Here is a 20,208-nt window from a genome sequence, read left to right on the forward strand (position 1 = left end):
ACAAGCACCACTGAACAATCAGGAACTTGGACAAAGCTCAACATGCACCTGTCAGCCTCAATTTTAATCTATAAAAACATTTACCTCTAACTTCTTGGGGAGCCCTGAAGTTAAGCAAAATGTTCTCATCTTACCTTGGACTTTGCCATAAATACCTCAAGCTACCACCACTCAATGTCAGTGATAGGCTTACTGTGTGTTTTGCAAGCACATATAGGTTAGCTGGTTCTTTTTGTTTTGTTTTGGGTTTTTTTGTTTCTGTTTTAAAGATTTATTTACTTACTTGAGACTCAGATTTACACAGAGAGAGAAGGAGAGGCAGAGAGAGAGAGAGAGGTCTTCTATCTGCTGGTTCACTCTCTAATTGGCTGCAATGGCTGAAGCTGCATCAATCTGAAACCAGGAGCTTCTTCTGGGTCTCCCATGTGGGTGCAGGTGCCCAAGGACCTGGGCCATTTTCCACTGCTTTCCCAGGCCATAACAGAGAGCTGGAGCAGAAGTGGAGTGTCTGGAACTCAAACCAGTTCCCATATGGTATGCCAGCACTGCAGGCAGTGATTTTTACCCACTATGCCATGGGGTAGGTCTTGGTTAGGGGGTTCTATAACAACATTGCCAATGCATTTTGGGGGATTGTTTTGCAATAGGAGCAGAGATAGGACTTGAACCCAGGCATGCTGACATAGAATGTAGGCATCTCAAGCAGCGCTCCAATCACTATGCTAAATCCCATTCCCAAAGTTTGTTAAATTATCTTTCTATTTGAATGCCAGAGAGACCAAGAAAACAGCAGAGATCATCCATCTGATGGTTCACTCCCAAAATGCCCAGAATAGCTGGGGCTGAGCGAGGCCAAAGCCAGGAGCCAAGAACTCATTCCAGGTCTCTCTCATGGCTGGCATGAATCTGAGTAGTTTAGCCTGCAAGGGTGAACATTAGCAAGATGATGGAATTAGGAGAAGAGCCAGGACTCTGTCCTAGGCACTCTTGTAGCTAAATGTGGGTGCCCCAAGTGACAGCTTAATTGTTGTGCCAAATTTCATCCCAGCAAACTCTTTTGAGATATTTTCCCTCATGAGCTCTTTCTCTACTTAGAAGAGGGAAAACTGATTTTTCTTTGACAAATATTATAAATTAAACAAGGAAATTCTCACAAATGAAAAATAAGATACACTCAGTAGTTTTTTAAATATATTATTTGAAAGTTTGCTTTTAATAAATTCAAGAAAGTAAGAAGCTAATAGATTGTGGTTTGGGTACAAATAATATATATAAACTGAGCATAATGTGAATTTTAGCACCTCTGCTTTTGAAGACATTTTGTTATGCCCCAAGTCCGTGGTCCCCCGAAAGTCACAACACCAGAGACCGAAGTTGAAGCTAATAAGCAGGGTCGTTTTTATTACGAGTTCGAACTTGGGCCTCTCAGTGCCTCCAGGAGAGAAAGCCCCCCGAGAAGCCCTGAGCCTAATTGTTACAGAGTTTTTATTATCATGTACAAGCAAGTGTTAAGGGGATGCTGTAGATCAAGTTGACACTTCTGATAAGTCCCAACATCGCAGCTGCTGACTCTGGGGTAGTGGCTGGTTGTTATCTAAAGCTTTGAACCCTATAGGTATAGATAATTACTTTACATTCCTGGACCTGGGTCAGTGTAGGGTCACAGCTGGCCAGATGGAGGGAAGGGGAGTGTACGATAGTGAGTGCCAGGAATGGGCAGCGGTTCGGGTCGTACAATAATCAACTTAATATAGTTACTGGATTACTTAGCTCAACATCTAACATAATACATATTATAAAGTCAAAGACATCTAGCATTGCTTCTTTTTACTAATGGTTGCCTAACAAGCTAACGTGGTTACACTTTAGGTTACATTAAAATAATGAGAGCACTAGTACAATGGATAATAAAGGCATAGTAAAAGCTGGTTGTGCAGGTGCCTTCTCATTCCCCCCTTTCACATGAGACTTATTTGGAGCCAATCTTGGCTCTTTTATAGGCCTTAAGCTTTATAATTTCTGTTTATCTAAGGGTTGGTACTGTGTCCACAGCACCATAAGCTGGACCATGTTTATCCTGTCTTTAACAAATGTTACTAGTTTGTTGATAACACAGGGGCCTATGGTTAAGATTATTATTAACAGAAGTAAAGGGCCAGTTATAGCTGATAATAAAGTTGTTAGCCAAGGAGAATAATTAAACCATGATTCAAACTATCCCTCTTGTTGTTCCCTTTCTCGTTTTCTTTTTTCTAGCCCCTCACGTACTTTAGCCATGGAGTCCTCTACTACTCCTGTGTGGTCGGCATAGAAACAACACTCCTCCCCCAAGGCGACACACAGTCCTCCCTGCTGTAGAAACAGCAAGTCCAGTCCTCGCCTATTTTGGAGGACAACTTCTGACAGGGATCTGAGAGACTTGGTTAAGCCAGCGACAGATCGGTCAATTCTTGCTAAGTCTTCATCTATCACCATTCGGAGAGCTGAATACTGGCTTCCTTGCCTGGCTATGGCAGTGGCTCCCAACCCTGTCCCTGCCAGCCCTAACAGTCCAGCTACTGTGATTATAGCGGTCACCACTTCCCGGCTCTCTCTGCTGAGTGACGTGGTGGGCCTCAGGCTGGACAGGAGTTCCTTATAGGGATGATATATTATTCGAGGGTACAATCTAACTAGAAGGCACCATTCATTATTGCTTTGCAACACTGTCCCTGACACACACGGGGTCACTCCCGAAGCATTACAGGCCCACCACGTATTTCCCGGCGCTGGGTAGAACAGGGAGGCGTTACTGAGGACAGTATGATTACACATGGATCCAGCAGAAACCGTGCGGGATATGCATGTTCCACGACCCCGCACGACCTGTAAGGTGGTCCCAGATTCCATCTGTCTCTGCCAGCAGCAGCCCTCTTGGGTTGTCCCAGAGAGTGAGAGACTTGTCACGGCTGATGCCTCATAATAGGGTGGTGAGGCCTGATAACATAGCCAGCAGGAATTAGTTAAGTTAGGGAAAGAAGCATTTAGGGCCACATAAGCACTATTTAAGAGTCGCCACAGTGGACCAGATTGTTGGGGTTTTGACTTTTTTCTGTTACTGGCTGAGGCAGGTCGGGCCCTGTCTTTGCGTGCCTCTTTTGATTTTGAACCTTTGCCTCAGCTGGTCATAATGCGTCGGTCCTTGCCCTTTTTTACCCAGGGAGGAGGACTTGGGTTGGGTCTGGGTCTTTGGGTCGGTGAGGGCTCAGGCTCGGGAATAAGGAACTTATTCGGCCCCACCCCAATTGTGAGGCTCGGTTGAGACCACCACTGGATTGTAAACTGAATGCCCGGGTCAGACCCGGAGACATATAGTCTCAGTCCCCATGATTTCCCCTTTACCCGTTGAGAATTCTGTATTCCTTGCCATGTTTTTACCTTAATTTGGATTGGGTTTCTTTTTCCCACCTGAGGACTTGACCCACCCACTCTGGCCATCTCCAGATTTTTGTCCCTAGGAGTCAACCATGGGGCTATTGTCTCACATCCCCAGTGATGATAGTAATAATCGCCTGCCCCCCCACAGCCTGGGGAGCCTTCTGCAGGACAGACATACCATTTAGTTTGTTGTAAGTTGGCCTCTATACCAGTTTGCCCACACCCCACCAACCTTACCCCGGGATTCCAATGCCAATCAGCTAGTGAGGTAAATGTCTTAACTCCGGGCCTGGAGATCAGCCTCATGTCCACTTCCTGCCACAGGGTGCAGAGATCTACGGTGAACGTGGGCTGTCCTGTGCCATTATAGCGGTCAATTACTCTTCCCGTCACACTCAAGGTCCAGTAGCCTGGTGGAGGTTGGTGAGGAATGATGTCCAAAGTCACTCTTCCCCCCACAGACAGAATCAGTAGGATTATGAGGTCAGGCCTCATTTCTCGGGTGATCAGTGGCCTGCGGGATACGACACAATCTAAGCTTCAGGGGGTGACTTTTATCTCGGGTTTTGTCGACCCTCCAAGTCGACTTGGATGTAAGAGGTTCTATGAGGTCCTGGAATGGGTCCGCTGATTTAGCGTGAGTGTGATGACCCCAGGAGGACACTCCATCTACCTTGAGGGCAGTGGGGGTTGTCAAGATGACTTGGAAGGGTCCCTTCCACCTGGGTTCCAAGTTTTCCCGTCGGTGGCGCTTCACGAACACCCAGTCACCCGGCCGGTAGCTGTGGGGCACCCGAGGAGGCCCTGTCTCATACAGGTCTTTCAGTTTTTGCCACATCTGTTCGTGGGCCCCCTGCAGGATTTGGAGTAAAGACAGGAGTTCAAAATTGTCGTCATTTTTAATCAGATTTTCTTTAAGATTAGGTATAATGGGAGGTGGCCTGCCAAACAAAATTTCATAGGGAGTAAGCCCTAGTTTGTATGGGGAATTGCGAACCCTATACAGAGCGTAGGGGAGGATGGCTACCCAGTTTACGCCAGTCTCCATGGTCAAGCTGGTTAAAGTCTCCTTTAATGTTCTGTTCATTCTTTCTACCTGTCCTGAACTTTGGGGCCTGTATGCACAATGTAATTTCCAATCCGCCCCAAGTATGGAAGCCAACCCCTGACTTACCTTAGAGACAAATGCCGGTCCATTGTCCGAGCCTATCATTACTGGAAATCCATACCTGGGTAAAATGTCCTCCAGTATTTTTTTGGCCACCACCTGGGCTGTTTCATTCTTAGTGGGAAAGGCTTCTACCCATCCTGAAAAGATATCTACAAAAACTAATAAGTATTTATACCCGTACTTTTCTGGCTTTACCTCAGTAAAATCTACTTCCCAATAGGCTCCTGGTTTATCTCCTCGCTGTCTTGTTCCAGAATTCTGAACATTTCTTCCTGCATTAGTGAGTTGACAGACTTTACATTTGACAACAATTGGTCAATTTTGCTGGGGGCCTCTTTTATTCATAGTTTCATTTGTCTCATTAAGTCCTGTATCCTCCTGGTGCCTTGGTGAGTGCTGCGGTGGATTTTTTGTAATACTCTTTCTCCTAGTTTTTCGGGGAGTATGATGCGACATTCAGAGTCTCTCCACCACCCGTCAAGGAGCTGTGCCTCAGGGAGTGTTTTTACCCATTGCAGATCTTCCTCGGTGTACTCGGGTGTTGGAGGCAAGTTCCTGGGTCCTGGATCAGGAAATTGTTGTTGTATGACTACAGCCTGAATTGGGGACATAGCTATTTTCTTAGCAGTCTGATCAGCGAAATAATTGCCCCTTGACACGGGGTCTATAGGTTTCTGGTGGCCCAGGCAATGCACAATTGCCAATTTTTCTGGCTCTCATAAAGCAGCTAGGAGAGCTAAGATTTTTTTCTTTGTTTTTTATGGTTTTTCCCTCTACTGTCAGGAGACCTCTTTCACGATATATAGCCCCATGTATATGGGCAGTGGCAAAGGCATACTGGCTATCAGTGCAGACCGTAAGTCTTTTTCCCTTTCCCAGTTTTAAAGCTTGGGTTAGGGCTATCAGTTCCGCTTTCTGTGCCGAGGTGTCTGCCGGCAGGGGCTCGGCCCATATTATCTCCATCTCTGAAACCACCGCTGCCCCTGCATACCTCTGTCCTTGATGCACAAAGCTGCTCCTGTCAGTAAACCAGGTTACCTCAGTGTTGGGCAGGGGTTGATCCCGTAGATCTTCCCTTACTCCATGCACCTGGGCTAACACCTCGACACAATCATGGAGTGGAGCTTCCAGATCTGGGTCAGGGAGTAAAGAGGCAGGGTTTAGGGTGGTTGGTGGCTGAAAGAAAATTCTGAGAGGGTTTAGCAACAGCCCTTGGTAGTGAGTTAGCCGTGCATTGCTGAGCCATCGGTCGGGAGGCTGCTTTAGGAGGCCTTCAACAGCATGGGGTGTGGTTCTTGCCCCATGGTTAGCTTGTCTGCATCTTTTACCATCTCAGGGCAGTAGCTGCTATCATTCTGAGACAAGGGGGCCATCCGGCGGCTACAGAGTCAAGTTTCTTTGATAAGTACGCTACAGGCCATTTCCAAGGGCCTATGGGCTGAGTCAGGACTCCCTTAGCTACTCCCTTGCTCTCATCCACAAATAGTTGAAAAGGCTTGGAGGCATCAGGGAGTCCCAGTGCCGGGGCCGAGAGCAGCGCTGTTTTTATCTGCTGAAAGGCTTGCTCAGCCTCCTCTGTCCATTGGAAGGGCTGTTGATCTTTTGTCATCAGGTAGAGGGGTTTGGCCAACTCAGCAAACCCAGGGATCCACAATCGGCAGAACCCGGCTGACCCCAAAAACTCCCGAACCTGTCGTTGTGATTGCGGTTGTGGGATTCGGAGCACAGTCTCTTTGCGTGCAGGGGTCAGCCATCGTTGCCCCCCTTTCAATAGGTACCCCAGGTATGTTACCTCAGTCTTGCAGAGTTGGGCCCTCTTAGTAGATGCTCTGTAGCCCAGGCTCCCCAAAGTGTGCAAGAGGTCCTCCGTTCCTCGGGTGCATTCCTCGAGGGTCTGTGCTGCTATCAGTAGATCACCTACATATTGTAAGAGGGTTAGGTTTAGGTGTGTCTGTCGGTACTCACTCAGGTCTTCATGAAGAGCCTCATCGAATAGGGTGGGAGAGTTTTTAAACCCTTGTGGCAGCCGTGTCCAAGTTAGTTGTCCATTGATGCCTCTCTCTGGGTCCATCCATTCGAAGGCGAAAAACTCTTGGCTCTTAGGTGCTAGGGGTAAGCTAAAGAAAGCATCTTTTAGATCTAAAACAGTATACCATTGTTTTTCAGGACTGAGAGCACTAAGGAGGGTGTAGGGGTTTGGCACTGTTGGATGGATATCAATAGTTCTTTTGTTAACCTCCTTCAAGTCCTGTACAGGCCGATAGTCCCCCGTGGTGGGCTTACGCACTGGCAATAGAGGCGTGTTCCAGGCCGATTGGCATGGTCGCAGAACTCCCTGGTCTAGAAGGCGCTGAATGTGGGGTGTAATTCCCACTCTTGCTTCTAGGGGCATAGGGTATTGTCGAATCCGGACCGGATCCACCCCAGGTTTTGTCTCTATGAATATGGCTGGTCGGTGGGCAGCCAGTCCCATTCCCCCAGTCTCCGCCCATGCCTCTGGGAAGCGTTGGACCCACCTGTCAATTTCTTGTCCAGGCTCCTCAGGTTGTTGGTGAATGCGGTATTCATCTTCCAGGGACGAAGTTAATATTGAAACTGGTCCACCGTGTGAATCCGTCACCTTTGGCCCATCAGGTAGGAAGCAAATTTGGGCTCCTATTTTAGTTAGTAAGTCTCTCCCCAGAAGGGGGTATGGACTCTCAGGGATGACCAAGAAAGAATGGGACACTCTGTTGGTGCCCAAGTCCACAGTTCTTTTAGTTGTCCACGGGTACTTTTTGATTCCTGTGGCTCCTTGCACCCAAGAAGAGGTGGCTGATAGCTTCCCTCTAGGGCTAGTGAGAACTGAGTGCTGGGCTCCTGTGTCTACTAAAAACTGGACAGGATTCCCCTCCACTTGTAGAGTTACCCTGGGTTCTGGAAGGGGACCCGAACCCCATCCCCCTAATCTTCAGAATCTTGGGTCACTAGTACAGCAGGGGGTTGCATGGAAGGTGTTTCCTGCCATTGGCCTGGCTTGGCCCTTTTCTTTTTCGGACAGTCTCTAGCCCAATGGCCGATCTCCTTGCAATAGGCACACTGGTCTTTATCTAATTTTGTATAGGGTGTTTTTGGGCGTGTGGGTTGCTTCCCTTGAACTGCAGCCACCAGTATTCTCGTCATCTTTTCTGTTGCCCTCAACTGCTTTTCTTCGGGGGCATCCCTATTATTAAAAACCCTCTGAGCAATCCTAAGTAAATCCTGAATGTTCTTTCCCTCCAGGTCTTCTAGTTTCTGTAACTTCTTTTTAATGTCAGGAGCAGCCTGATTTACAAACGACATAACTACTGCTGCTTGGTTCTCGGGGGCCTCTGGGTCCATAGGCGTGAACTGTCTAAAGGCTTCCATTAATCTTTCTAAATACCCTGAAGGGGACTCTGTCTTTCCTTGATTAACTGCATATACCTTAGCCAAATTAGTGGGCTCACGTGCCGCTTCCCAGAGACCCACCATTAGAGTCTGGCGATAAACCTGTAGCCGTCCCCTACCTTCTGCCATGTTGTAGTCCCAGCCATCTTGTGGGGGTCTGGTCAAAGGAAAAGCATCATTGATTAAATCTGGGTTGGCAGTGGGTTGACCATCGTCACCAGGAACCTATTTCCTGGCTTCTAACTGGATTCGTTCTCGCTCCTCTGTGGTAAACAGGATTCGGAGAAGTTGTTGGCAGTCATCCCAGGTGGGCTGGTGAGTAAACATAACGCTATCTAAAAGAGAAATCAAATCTTTGGGATTGTCAGAAAAACGGGCATTTTGTGTCTTCCAATTATAGAGGTCACTGGTGGAGAAGGGTCTGTCTCTTAATCTGTATTTCTGCCTTTCAAATGGAATTTTTTTTTAAGATTTGTTTATTCATCTGAAAGAGAGAGTTATAGAGGAAGAGGCAGAAAGAGGTTGAGAGAGGTCTTCCATCCACTGCTTCACTTCCCAGATGAATGCAACAGCTGGAGCCACACCACTCTGAAGCCAGAAGCCAGAACCTATTCTGGGTCTCCCATACAGTTGCAGGGACCTAAGGACTTGAGCCATGTTCTACTGCCTTCCCAGGCCATAGCAGAGAGCTGGATTGAAACTGGAGCAGCCAGAACATGAACCGATGCCCATATTGGATGCCGGCACTGTAGGTGGTGGCTTTACCCACTATGCCACAGTGCTGGCCCTATGAAATGTTTTTTAAAAGTGAGAAACATCATGGACAAGAAATATATTTTCTCCTAAGCCATCAAGGTCATGTTCAGCATCTTTACCTACATGTGGAAACTGCCCAAGTCTTCCAGAAGCTGCAATCGTATTTTAGCTCAGTCTTGAGGGAAAAATGCTCTTGTTTTTCCTGGAGGAGCAGTACCTACATCACTGGTAGTAGTAAGCCTGTCCACCACATGGGTCCCCCAGGGTGAGTTTTGGTGCAAAGCTCATTGTTTAACGGTGGCTTGCTGCCCCCTGCTAGCCCTCTGGTGGAACCAATAAAGGTTTTGGCAGATACTGGCAAATTGTTTACAAACTTTAAAGACCATACACAATGATGAATAGCAAAGTTGAAGTGGTCACAATTTCCCATTTTATAAAGCTACAGGAATGGAGAGACATCTTCCTCTAACCCCAGCTTCAACTCTATCCCATTCCTTTTTTATGTGCCGTTTCATTTCCAATCATTTCACAACATTTGCTCATGTCCCTTGTGATTTGTTTCTGTAGTTCCTAGGAGTGTGTGTTTTTTTTTTTTTTTTCCAGAGCTGTGCTAATCTGAAGCCAGGAGGAGTTTGTTCTTATTTTCCACATATTTGTGCACTTCTCAAATGTCCTTCTGTTATTAATATTCAAGATGAATCTATTGTGGTCATAGAATGTTCTTTTTTTCTTTTTATTCTTCTAATTTTATTTAGGCTCTTTTGTGATCTAGCAAAATGTCTTCTGTAGACAGTGTTGTGGCAGCACTTGAACAGAATGTGTATTCTTTTGTTCAAGTACATGGTCAAGGGGCCGGCACTGTGGCACAGTGGGTTAATGCCCTGGCCTGAAGCACCGGCATCCCATATGAGCACCAGTTCAAGATCCAGCTGCTCCACTTCCAATCCAGCTCTCTGCTCTGGCCAGGGAAAGAGTAGAAGATGGCCCAAGTCTTTGGGCCCTTGCTCCCATATGGGAGACCTGGAAGAAGCTCCTGGCTCCTGATCGGCACAGCTCCAGTCATTACAGCCAACTGGGGAGTGAACCAGTAGATGGAAGATTTTCTCTACTCTCTCTGTGTAACTCTGACTTTCAAATAAAAAACAAATCTTAAAAAAAAAGTACATGGTCAAGTTGCTTTATCCTTTCCAATATTTTGCAAACCTGTTCTGTCCATTATAAAAAGTGACATATTTGTCTCCTAATGTTAATTTTTAAAAAATTATTATATGTAATGTTGAATTAGAGTGAGAGAGGTAGAGATGTTCCTCTGCTTATTCTTTCAAAATGGCTGCAAAGCTGGCCAGTGTTGTGGTATAGTGTGTAAAGCCACTGCCTGCAGTGCCAGCATCCCATAAGAGTCCTGGTTTGAATTATGGCTGCTTCACTTCTGATTCAGCTCTCTGCTATGGCCTGGGAAAGCAGTAGAAGCTGGCCTAAGTCCTTGGGCCCCTGCATCCAACTCCAGCCATTGTGGCCATCTGGGGAGTGAACCAGCACATGGATGACTTCTCTCTCTTTCCCTCTCTCTCTCTGTCTGACTCTCCATAACTCTGTCTTTCAAATAAATAAATAAATCTTTTTAAAAATGGCTACAAAGACAAGAGCTGGGCATATCCAAAACCAGGAGCCAAGAGACTCTACCAGGTCTCCCCTATGGATGTGGAGGCCCAAGTTCTCCAGCCATCCTCATTTGCTTTCCTAGGTGAGTTAGCCAGGAGCTGCATCATTAGAACTGACAGGACTAAAACAATGCCACAAGTGGTGACTTTACTCTCTGTGCCAGAGTGCTCCTTCCTAACACTAGTCTTGACCAGCCTTTTTTCTTTGATTTTGTTATTTTCTTTCATTTAATGTTGGGCTTCTTTGTTAGATACATGCATATCTAGAATTAAAATCTTATCCAGGTTGATTGACCCTTTTATTACTCTAAAATGTCATTAATCTGTAGTAACTTTATTTTAGAGTTTATTATGTCTCTTATTAGAATGGTCAGCAAGTGTATACATCTCTTTTATAATTATCTTACATTGCATATCCATATTTCATGCTTTAATGTCTAATACTTTTTTAAAAAAATGATTTATTTATTTGAAAGTCAGAGTTACACAGAGAGAGGAGACACAGAGAGAGAGAGAGAGATCTTCCATCCAATGGTTCACTCCCCAGATGGCTGCAACAGCTGGGGCTGTGCCCATCTGAAGCCAGGAGCCAGGAATTTCTTCCAGGTCTCCCACGTGGGTGCAGGGGCCCAAGGACATCTTCTACTGCTTTCCCAGGCCATAGCAGAGAGCTGGATCAGAAGTGGAGCAGCTAGGACTAGAACCAACACCCATATGAGATGCTGGCACTTCAAGCCAGGGAATTAACCCACTGCACCACAGCCCTGGCTCCTAATGTGTAATACTTTTATATTAGAAGCACCACTTTTCTGGTGCTTAAAGCTCATTTGCTCCATGATTCTGGATTTTTCAATTTATCTTAAAGATTTATTTTATTTTATTTTGAAAGACAGCTATAGCAATCATGAAGGGAGTACAGTTCAGAGTAGGCAAACCAACCCCTGGTACAAATCACCCCTATGAGCTGTCTTGCTGCTTCCTGAATATTTCTTTGAATCAGAAATAACCTGAGCAACTAATTGTTGACCTGGTGTCATTGGCTGAAGGTGTTTCAGAGTGGTAGAAACCAGATTTAAATTCAAACTGAAATCTAGAAAATGTATTTGGTAGGTATCGAACTTGTACATGGTGCTACTAGGATATCTCTCTTAATATTTTGTTCAGCTGTTACTGGACACTGAAGATTTATTTATTGGTTTGAATGACAGAGGTACAGAGAGAGGGAGACAGAATTTCCATCCATGGTTCACTCCCCTGTTGGCCACAATGGCCAGAACTGTGTTGGTCCAAAACTGGGTACCAGGAGATTCTTCTTCCAGGTCTCTCACATGAGTTCAGGAATCCAAATTCATAGATCATTTCCTGGTGCTTTTCTAAGCACATTAGCATGGAGCTGGATTGGAAGTGAAGTAGCTGACACCATAGGTAGCGACTTTACCAACATGCTACAATGCTGACCCTGGAACATTGCATTTAAGAGAGCTCTCCCTGGGGCCCGTGCTGTGGTGCAACAGGTAAAACTGCTGCCTGCAGTGCTGGCACCCATAAGGGCATTGGTTCAAGTCCTGGCTGTTCCACTTCTGATCCAGCTCTCTGCTCTGGCCTGGGAAAGCAGTAAAAGATGACCCAAGTCCTTGGGCCCCTGAACCTGTGTGGAAGACCCAGAAGAAGCTCCTGTTTCCTGGCTTCAGATTGGCACAGCTCTGGCTGTTATAGCCAATTGGGGAGTGAACCAGTGGATGGAAGACTGCTCTCTCTCCCTCTGCCTCTTCTTCTCTGTGTGTAACTCTGACTTTCAAATAAATAAAAAATATAAAATAAAATGATATAAAATAAAAAGAGAGCTCTCTTTTTTGTAGCTAGAGATCTCTGCCCTGAGAAATTGCTTTCTAACTTGGTTCTTTTACAGGTCTGGCCTAAGCAGCAATTGTGATCAGAGCTCTATATTTATTTCCCCTTAGCACTTATTTTGCAAAATTAATAAATTATATTTGGAAACTACAAAAGAAAAATGTTTTACTATAATGCTGCTTGGCCTCCTTGAGACTGATAAGAAATGGCCACTTAAAAAACCTCTGAGTGGGGCTGGGGCTGTGATGTAGTGGCCTAAGCTACCACCTCAAGTGTCTGCATCCCATGTGGGCATGATTTCTATTCCTGGCTGCTCCTCTTCTGATCCAGCTCTATGTTGTGACCTGGAAAAGCAGTAGAGATTTGCCAAGGGCTTGGGCCTCTGCACGCGTGTGGGATACCCAGAAGGAACTCCTGACTTGGAATTGGCCCAGCTATGGCTGTTGTGGCCATTTGAGGAGTGAACCAGATGGAAGACCTTTCTCTCAGTCTCTCCCTTTCTCTAACTCCACAGATGGTCTGGGTAGAGGGTTCTTGGTAATGGAGTTCAGTTGTTTGCAGTCGGTGGTTACATATTTTCTCATGAGCTATCAGTGAGGTCTGCCTTCTGTCATTTCCTTTCAGTGGGCTCCTGAAATTTCCATGCAAACACCATTATTCATAGGTAATTCAAAACACCAGCAGCCAGTGAGTGTCAGCCAAAATATGGAAAGAGAATGAAAGGTTAAAATTATGTTCTGTGTATTAAGTACAATGAATCGGTATCAGCCTTTTGAGTTTTCTTTCACAAGAAAATTGTTCAAAATTGTAGTTTTGAGGAGCTAGCACTGAGTCGTAGCTGGTAAAAGCACTGCCTGCAGTGCCATTATCTCAAATGGGTACTGATGTAAGTCCGGACTGCGCCACTTCTGATTCAGCTCTGCTGTGGCCTGGGAAGGCAATAGAAGATGACTCAAGTGCTTGGGCCCCTGCACCCATGTGGGAAACCCAGAAGAAGTTCCTGGCTCCTGGCTTTGGATCGGTCCCATTCCAGCAGTTGCGACAATTTGGCAGAGGTGAACCAGCCAATTGAAGACCTCTCTTTCTCTTTGCCTCTGCCTCTTTGTAACTCTTTTAAAAAAATAAATAAATCTTTAAAAAATGTTGCTGCTGAACACTCCCAAAACTGCCTGGAGGAATTGCTTCTGTAACTTCAAATGGGTTCATTTGCCTTAGACATAGCAAGTCAATCACTGACTCTGGGGTAGTGAAAAAAAAATTATAGCTTTAGTTATATAGTATCTTAGTTTCTTAAGACATCTAGGTATTGCTGTTAAGTACAAACTGGGTAAAGCAAATGATATGTTTCTAAATATAAACTTAAGTACTCTTTGTTTGCCAATAGATCAGGATTTCTCTTATTTGTCAGTTTAAAATGGCTAATCAGAATAAAAAATGAAAGGGACTCTGTGAAGAGGCTGGGGTCTCCCCTATTCAGAGATTAGAACCCAGGTATCCCCTCACCCAGCACCATACTAAGGTGGGCTGAGGGGTAACCCCCAGGGGACATCTGGAGGGGCCTAGGCCTGACACTCCTTTCCTCTATCTCATTTTTGGCATATGATGAAAAATATTGCATTTTGGATTTTTCTCTCCTATCCTTGGAAAAATCATGTTAACTGCAGGCTAGGGGAAGCTCTGAGGGGCTCACATAATAAAGCCACCTTAATCCCTCTCTCCCAAGAAGGGGGGATTTTCTAATAACATTTGAATTAGGCCAGATGCTTTTCTTGATCCCCCTCCTACTGCCACCACCAATGTCATGAAGCTCTGACCCCTTTCCTGGGGAAAGTAAATGCCAATAAGCCTAGAAAACTAACTTTCCAAAAGTGCTTTTCTCTTCTAACCAAGAACTCAGACTCACTTCTCCCCAGGTTTCTTTCCTGATCACTTAGCATCAACAGGGGGTTCTACTACTCTCTTAGTAACAGACAAGAGAGGGAACCATGGGGGGAAAGGAAGATTCTGGTGTCTCCCCTCTTTTCCTGCTTTTCTGAGGACCAGGAACAGTAAGATCCTCCTTCTTCTACATATCCCTCCCTCATTTTCCCATCCCAGGATAGATATATTATAATTTCTTTGATATTTACACACATAGCTGGTAACATTGAAGAGGAAAAAATAGAATCTGTAACAATAATAAAAAAATAATTTGTGGTTTAGAAAATGATCTGGTTCCCTCCAGGGCAAGCAATTGCACAAATGTCCACTGAGTCTGGTCCAGGGATTAGGGAAAAGGTGGTCTTAAAAAGGTAAAAGGGGGAAGCTACTACCCCAGCCTCAGGCCCCAACTCTCCAACCCTGTTGCATTTTATAAAATGCTCATCCTCTGGGAATTGGCGTTTTAAAAACTGTGCAGGAGAGAGGAGCCCCTTGAGGGAAGGAAGGTGGCCCCTGGGGCCCTTTGGTGTAGGCATGGAGGTGCTGAAGGCACATAGGTGGTACCACCCACTCATGACACTTTCTTGACTCCTCCCCTTGTGGGGCTACTGACAGATGGCTGGCCCAGCCAGGGGAGGCTGAGCCTATGCTCTTGGGTTGCCTGTTGGATTTGCTGTGGGTGGCCTTGAGCTGCACTTCATCTTTAGGCATCAGTTATGGCTGCAAGGCCACTTTCTCTATCTCAGAGACACCAGGTGGGGCTTTTTGGCTGCTGTAAGACATTGAACGGCTCAGATATAGGGTGGTTGGACCTGGTTCAAGGGACCCTAGTCCCCACCCCTTAGCCTTTCTGGCTTCCCAAAATAGGGGACAGCTGGGCATCCAAATGGAGTCTTGCCCAGTGGTGATCTCTTTAAATCATCTGAGGAGGAACTCATATGAAGGGCATGGCCTGAGCCAGGTGTTGAATGGTGCAGCAGCTTCTCTCATTCCTGGAGGGAGGCCACAATGCGGCACCACAGATTGTCATAAGGAACTGGTGAGGGCTCTCATGTTGGACCTGTTGGCACCAAACGTGGATGCCTTTTGGCTTCCCATTGCTGGGCCAGGCAGGCTGACAGGAAGGGAGAGGTATAGCTTAAAGCCGGGTCTGGCTCAGGCCCTGCCTGTACTGATTTGAAATCAGGGCTGTCTGAAGAGAGCAGGCTGTCATAAGATAGGCTTCCATTGCATGTCTGGTTGGCCAGGCTCTTACATGAGGTGGAAATGGTGCTCTCTGAATGAATGGACTGCAACTGGTCCAGCACAAATCCTATTCTCTGGACCAACCTGAGGCTGGAGGAACGAGAGCCACTGGAAAGTGGATCAAAGTGAAAGCTTTTGCCAAAGGTGGGAGAACAGAAGTGGTTCCAAGCTGGGCTCTGAGTGGTAACTGGGATGATGGCTGCTCTCTGCTGCTGAGGTTGGCTCCTTCAAACTGTCCCCGTGACTAACTTGGTGCTGGAGGAATGAGGCAGGGCAGCTGAAGTACTGCTGCTACTATAATCTGGCCAACACTTGTTCATGGTTGGTGTGGGGGAGCTGTCCTTGCCCAAAAGGCTGCTATCTCCATTAGCCAGGCTGAGGTGTGTTCGCAGTCCCGTGTAACTGCTCAGGTCTGGCATAGGAGGAGGCTGGGATTTGGCATCTGCAGACTGGCTCTCTGTTATTTCCAAGCTTCCCTTAGATTTAGTTCTCCTGAGCTCTCCCTGGATGCCATTACCCATGATCGTCACAGTAATCTGTCATCTGACACTTCTGGCTGAAGGAAGGGAAGTCTAATTAATTTTTTGGTCTTCCCAAATATCTGGGTGCTGAAGAATTGCAAATTACAAGGCCAACATTGTTACAGCAGCCATTGGTGAAGAGGTTAACACCTCCCTGGAACTTACCCGTAACCTGTTCATTGGTTGTGTGTCCCCAGGCCACCAGCACCACATGAAACCCTGTGAGGCTAGCTACAGGGATGAAGAATAGGCCAGCCACACACATCACTGCCATGGTGACAGCTGTGCAGACCCCTGAGTGTTCCTCTATGTGGTAGAGAACATAAAGGAGGCCAAAGCCAAATACATTCTTAGAATGGGCTGTCAAGGAAATGAAGAAGAGGAAGAAATAACAGTAGTTCTGGTGACCAATACAGTTGTTCACCCAGGGGCAGGGATGATCAAATTCTTCCACACAATTATCACAGACACTGCGGTGGGAACACTGAGGAGGGCAGTAGAAGCGGCAGGTGGCACACCCTTTCATGCACACCTGGATGCCCTAGATCTCCAATGTTTTGTAAAGGGGAGCTCGAAAATCTTCCTTGTCCTCATCTTCCTCAGCTTGAGGGAAAATGCCTGGGTCCATAAAGGTGTCCATACTGAAATTGGCCAGAACAAAGAGAAACATAAATGCATTGTAGATGGGCACTGCAGGTGACACATTCAGGCTTAGTCCTGGACATGTACAAGCAAAGAAGAGTGTTGTAGCTCCAACTAAGATAGCGGCTGCTGAGGCCAGGACGTGTTTCGGGGTTTGAATCTCTTTCTAGACTCTGCGGGCATGTTGGAGCTCTGAAGGGACATCTGCCCTGCCGCATAGCCCAGGCCCACACAGCGGCAGAATGGATAAGAAAATGGGATAAGAGAACCAACAGAGAAGAGTACAGAAAAAAAATGAAAAGAAAAATTAAGAATTATCACCCTTCCCCCTCGCAAACAAAACTGAAGGTCAAAATTTCTCAAATGAAGGAAAGTATATGGGAGGGGGAAAGGTGATTACAAATGATGAATAACCACTTCCCCAGAACAAAGCAGAAGAGATTAAGAAACACAACTTGGGCTGGTGCTGTGGTGTAGCGGGTAAAGCCACCACCTGCAGAGCCAACATCCCATATGGGCACTGGTTCAAGTCATGGCTGCTCCACTTCTGATCCAGCTCTCTGCTATGGCCTGGGAAAGCAGTAGAAGATGGTCCAAGTCCTTTGGCCCCTGCACCCACATAGGAGACCTGGAAGAAGCTCCTGACTCCTGGCTTTGGATTGGCACAGCTCCAGCCATTGTAGCCAATTGGGGAGTAAACCAATGGATGGAAGACTTCTCTCTCTCTCTCTCCTCCCTCTGTGGAACTCTGACTTTCAAATAAATAAATAAATCTTTTAAAAAAAACACAACTTGAACAACTTAAAAATTGGAGACAAACCATAGGTTGTACACATACAAATGGCTGTAGGTAGAGAACATGGACAGTCAGACAGATCAAGGTACAGCTCATGGACAGAGGCAGCTCTTCAAAATAAAATAAAATAAAATAAAATAAAATAAAATAAAATAAAATAAAGGGAAAATATCAAGGCAGAGCAGATAATTCTGAGCAGGGAAAAATTCCTGAGGAGATCCTATAGTACCTCCACAATGACACTTTCACAAAATGTGAGCAGCACCTAGGAGAGGTGTGTACTGGGCATTTTTATCCATGAAGGAACCTGTGGCCCCTTCCAGTTTGAAAGAGCTGTTTTTACTGTAGTCCTTGTCAGTTTTAGGCAGTCTTTTCAATGCCACCACTCCCATCCCTTGACATCACCAGGGTTTGTAGTCTGCAATGGCTGTTTAATGTTATTTATTTCTCTCTTGATGGCTAATGCTGGACCACAGCTGTTACAAGTTGAGTTGTAAATACTTTTGTCTGTCTTCAATCTCTTCTTGTTATTCCCAAGCCCTTCAAGGGCTCTGTTTCCTATAGAGTTCATGCAAAACTGAAGGAAAACTTAAAATCCTTGAAGCCATTTCTTTCCAATAAGCAGAATAAGATGAAGACATCAATACCACCTGATACTTTAAAAAATAACTCGTGATGAAGGCACAGTTCCAAAGATGTCCCTGTTTCCAGGTTAGTCAATGTGTCTGGTCTTTCTTCTTCAATCTTAGGCTTTCAAGACACAGAGTTCAGGTGGGTGCCCCCCCCCCCCTTGGAGCAGCACAAATCACTGCCGCCATCATGTCAAAGTGGCCTCCTGGCAGTGCTGTCCAGCCTCTGACAGGCAGCGCAGGGCCCATGCACACTGCACGCTGCACGCTACATGCTGCACACCCGCCCTACTCCTCCACACTTCCGTTTGGCTAGGCTTCTCAGTGAGCCAGTGCACAGCCAAGTCTCGAGCCCTCCCAGCATTCCCATTGGCTCCCTGCCCCCAGCACATGCGGGTCACGCAGTTGCACCCACCCCTGCTCACTCTCCCATCCACCCATAGCCCCCACCCCTTCTGTGCTCTCAAAGTAAAGTACTCTTAACATCTTATATTCTTTAAAACTAATTCAAGATGGTTTAAAAGTAATATGAAATTTTATATCTTATTGCACCTTGAAAATTGTGTTAATTTTGAAATTTTTAAAGAATTATTTTGGAATGGGGATGGGGCCATTACTGTGGCATAGTAGGTTAATCCTTTGCCTGCAGTGCCGGCATCCCACATGGGTGTGGGTTCTAGTCCCAGCTGCTCCTCTTCCAATCCAGCTCTCTGCTATGGCCTGAGGAAGCAAAAGATGGCCCAAGTCCTTGGGCCCCTGCACCCACTTGGGAGACCAGGAGGAAGCTTCTGGCTCCAGGCTTCGGATTGGCTCACCTCCAGCCATTGCGGCCACTTGAGGGGGAGGTGAAGCAACACAGAAGATTTTCATCTCTGTCTCTCCCTCCCTTTCACTGTCTGTGACTGTACCTCTCAAATAAATAAATAAAATCTTTAAAAGTTAAAAAAAAAAGAATTATTTTGGGGCCAAAATAATGGCATAGCAGCTAAAGCAGCCTCCTGTAATTCCATTATTCCATGTGGACACCAGTTCGAGTCCTGGCTCCACATTTCTTACCCAGCTCCCTGCTAATGGCTGATGATAAGAAGAAGGTGGCCCAAGTGCTTGGGTCTCTGCACCCATTTGGAAGACTCAGATGAAGCACTCTGACTCAGTGCTGGCTGCTGTGGGCATATGGAGAGTGATCCAGCAGATGGAAATGCTCTCTCTCTCTCTGTAACTCTAACTTTCAAACAAATAAATTTTTAAAAAGTGAATTATTTCAAAATGTAAATTAAAGAAATGAATAGATGGGAGAAATGAATAAAAAGGAAGCTGGAAGCCTCACAGTGTTTTTGGTGAGAAATATTAAGGAGGAAAGAGAAATTTTTGGCTAAAGAAAAGGCGTTGTCTATAAAATTTTTGTCATAAGGCAGAAAGGCTGTAATACTCTAGAATGTAAGGGAAAAAATAGGGCAAAAACTGAAGGTTTAAATAAGTTCCAGAAAGCATGAGCACATAACACAAGGTTTGAAGCACTATGGCACAGTGGGTTAATGCCTTGGCCTGAAGCACTGGCATCCCATATGGGTGTCAGTTCTAGTCCTGGCTGCTCCTCTTCTGATCCAGCTCTCTGCTATGGCCTGGGATAGCAATGGAAGATGGCCCAAGTCCTTGGGTCTCTGCACCTGTGTAGGAGACCTGGAGGAGGCTCCTGGCTCTGGATTGGCACAGCAATGATCGTTGTGGCCATCTGGGGAGTGAACAAGCAGATGGAAGACCTCTCTGTCTCTACCTCTCTCTGTAACTCTTTCAAATAAATAAAATAAATCTTTAAAAAAAGGTTTGAAAAGGATAAATCTTGTAAAAATTGTGTGTGTGTGAAAGCCAAGAGCTTCATCCAACTCTCCTACATGGGTGAAGGAGTCTAGCACTTGGGCCATCCTCCACTGCTTTCCCAGGTGCATTAATAGCTTCATCAGAAGTGGAGCAGGGTCTAGCACTGTAGCACAGTGCTGAGATGGTGGCATCCATATGAGCAGTAGTTCATGTCCCAGCTATTCCATTTCCAGTCCAGTACCCTGGTAATGCACCTGGAAAAGCAACAAAAGATGACCCAAGTGCTTGAGACCCTACAAGCACATCAGGAGACCTGGAAGAAGCTTCTGGCTTTGGTCTGGGCTAGCCACAGATTCTGTGGCCATTTGGGGAG

At 46.0% G+C, this 20,208-nt stretch overlaps 1 pseudogene; it reads right to left on the reverse strand.

Annotated features, from left to right (window-relative positions):
• Positions 1-14,647: 14,647 nt before the first annotated feature.
• Positions 14,648-17,054, reverse strand: LOC133775857 (palmitoyltransferase ZDHHC5-like; annotated as a pseudogene).
• Positions 17,055-20,208: the final 3,154 nt, after the last annotated feature.

This window comes from Lepus europaeus, chromosome 17 (genome assembly GCF_033115175.1).
Source record: "Lepus europaeus isolate LE1 chromosome 17, mLepTim1.pri, whole genome shotgun sequence".
Classification (NCBI taxonomy): Eukaryota; Metazoa; Chordata; class Mammalia; order Lagomorpha; family Leporidae; genus Lepus; species Lepus europaeus.